Below are 3,362 nucleotides of genomic sequence, written 5' to 3' on the forward strand. Positions count from 1 at the left end.
TGTTTATTTATTTATTTTTAAAAAATTTTTTTATTTATGGCTGCATTGGGTCTCCGTTGCTGCGTGCGGACTCTCTCTAGCTGCGGCAAGCGGGGGCCACTCTTCGCTGTGGTGCGCAGGCTTCGCATTGCGGTGGCTTCTCTTGTTGCGGAGCACGGGCTCCAGGCACGGGGCCTTCAGTAGTTGTGGCACGTGGGCTCAGTAGTCGTGCCTTGTGGGCTCTAGAGGGCAGGCTCAGTAGTTATGGCGCACGGGCCCGGTTGCTCCACGGCATGTGGGATATTCCCGGACCAGGGCTCGAACCCGTGTCCCCTGCATTGGCAGGCGGACTCCCAACCACTGTGCCACCGGGGAAGTCCTGTTTTTTTTTTTTTAAACATCTTTACTGGAGCGTAATTGCTTTACAACGGTGTGTTAGTTTCTGCTGTATAACAAAGTGAATCAGCTATACATATACATACATCCCCGCATCTCCTCCCTCCTGTCTCCTGTCCACCCTCCCTATCCCTAGGGGGTCCTGTTAGTATACGAATTGGGCACAAACTCACCGTGGCTCGTACAAAAAGCATCGTATATGTAGACAAGGGCACAGATGCTAAAACGCAAAGCATACACCAGCACATGAGTGCATTTACACAGAGGGCCCCATACACATACGCTATCAACACATGTATAGGGAATTCCCTGGCGGTCCGTGGGTTAGGACTCTGCGCTTTCACTGCCGGGGGCCCGGGCTCGATCCCCAGTCGGAGAACTAAGATCCCACAGGCTGCGTGGTGCGGCCAAGAGAAGACACACACACACACACACACACACACACACACACATTTACAGTGGTATATATACATGTGACATGGCCGGCATGTCACACAATGACACCCAGGGTATACCCACACTCAGGACACATACATCTTCAGTAGTACACACACATGCAGTGATATAAACACATATGATGTGTGTCACAGATAAAAGAGCATACGAATACACACATGGTGACATTCACATAATAAACACATTGGTTCTGTACACATATGCATATAGTGACATGTTCATACACGGTAAATATACAATAGAGACATGGTTATATATATCTAGATATATAGATATCAGTAAAACCATGTCATTTATGTCATTACATATTCTCATGACTGTATGTGAGTGTGCCATTATATATTGTGTAATGTCATCCATATACATTTGTCATGACATACGTGTTGTAATTTTTACACTCACACAATCATAGCCTCACATATACATCCCAGCGCATGACACTGTGGCAAGGAGATATATACACGATGGCACATACCCAGAAACGTGCATACCTATATACCCAATGAGACCACAGACACATAACAGCACACATGCATACATACATATATCTGTGTGAGTATGTATATAAAATAACACAGTGTCCCCCCACATATATAGAGAAAACAAATTTATGTCTATCCTGTATATGTGTACTATACACACACATGCACCCTGACATAAACATCAGCGACACACATCATGCACTGGTGCACATACTGATCTGTACACTGATTTAGGGAAGTGAGGAGGTCACCTCTTTCTCATGCCCCGCCCCGCCCCACTGCCCCGCAACAGTTCCATCAGCTCTGGCCTGGGTGGAGCCCACCGTCAGCGGCTCTGTGGCTCAGTGCGGCTGGTGCTATTCCACAGGGGCACCACACGGGGGCCCCCGACCTTAGGCAAGACTGGCTTGAGTCTCAGGTTCAGGTGGACTGAGTCTCAGGTTCAGAGGCCTCTCTCAGGCCCTTGCCGACATCCGTGTCTCTGGGGACTCCACCTAGGCCCCTGCCCCCATACAGAGGCTGGCTTACAGGTCTGGGAGTTCCACATCCTTGTCCCCAAATGCCATTTTCCCATAGCAAAAAGGCCCAAGACTAGACAGAAGATGAGCTTCCTGACAGTCTGGGGCGAAGCCAGCCCAACAGGCCGCGTGGCCTTCCCTGCTGGCCCGAGATGGCCAGGTTGCCCCCAGAATGCAACCTGCCAGGAGCAAGCGAAAGCAATTCCCTCCGCCTACTTCCACCTCTGTCTCTGCTTCTATCTTCTTCTTGTCATTACCTTGATTTCCCTCTCTCTCTCTTTGTTTCATCTCAAATCCCGTCTTTTCTATTCCTGCCATTCTCCATGGCTGGATCCCTTGTCTATCTGTCATACCAACTCCTGTCTCTGTCTCTACCTGGCTTGGGCTGGGACTGATGTGGGGAGAACTGTCTGCAGCCCCCCTGTCTCTGTACCCTGGAAAATGTGGGTGTGTGTGTGGGAGGGGTGGGAGGTCACATGTTGGGGGCACTGGACCGAGATCCTGTAAGGAACCTGCTCTTCCCTCTGTCCCGACACTGCCTGCCGGTCCAGCCCACCAGTCCAGCGCCATCACCATGGAAACCAGCAGCCGACTTCCTATTGGTGGGTAGGAGGGGAGGGGGGAGGGGAGAGCTGGCTCTCCCTCACTCACCCCCTTATTCTGAGGCTCAGCCCTCCTCGGCGCCCACCATTTCAGGGCTCCGGGACTGTAGGGGACCCTTCCAGTCCCCAGAGCCGAGGCCAGCAGGGACGGAGACTATGAGGCAAGCAGCCCACCGACCCAGGCCTCCTTAAGACCAGCCCAGCCTCCTAGCAAGCTGGCGAGCAGCAGCGGAGGAGAGAAGCAGGAGATAAAGGACCACAGCAGACCTTTGGGGATCACCCCAGCAGCTCCTGTGGACCCTAGCCAGGCTGAGGGATCGTGATGGATGGTCAGACTCACAGACGCTGACGGACACACCACGACAGCGATGCACACAGCAGCACAGCACTGAGACACTCAGACACAAACGGTGACAGCATCACACACTGCCACAGCCCTGCAATACAGACAGCCACACACAGAGAAACAACCGGTAACTCTGAAACAGGCACAGACAGTGACACACAGAACCACTACCCCGCGGCACGCACAAGTGGGGGCACCCATCCTCCAAACACACACAGCAGCGCTGACCGGCACAGGCAGACCTGGAGACACGCGCACACCCTCACCCTCACCCGGGCACGGCTGTCGGCGGCCTCTGCACATCCTCCCCACCCCCACGGGGACACCCGTGCTCCTCCACACACTTGCGCGCACACACAGCCACGAACAGACACAGCTCGCGTACCCCCGGCTCAGCTCTGGCAGCCCCGACTCCTGCAGCCTCCTTTGTGGGTGAGGAAGAACTCAGTCAACCTTGGATGGAGCTTCGGTGAAGCCAAGAGCTCAGAGAGGAAAGGGTCTGGCCTGGCGTGACCCTCACCGGCCCCTCCACCTGGCTGGGTGATGTCCCCCCGCCCGGGTCCTGGGGACACTTGGCAGAACC

Source organism: Hyperoodon ampullatus (genome assembly GCF_949752795.1).
Source record: "Hyperoodon ampullatus genome assembly, chromosome: 19".
Lineage (NCBI taxonomy): Eukaryota > Metazoa > Chordata > Mammalia > Artiodactyla > Ziphiidae > Hyperoodon > Hyperoodon ampullatus.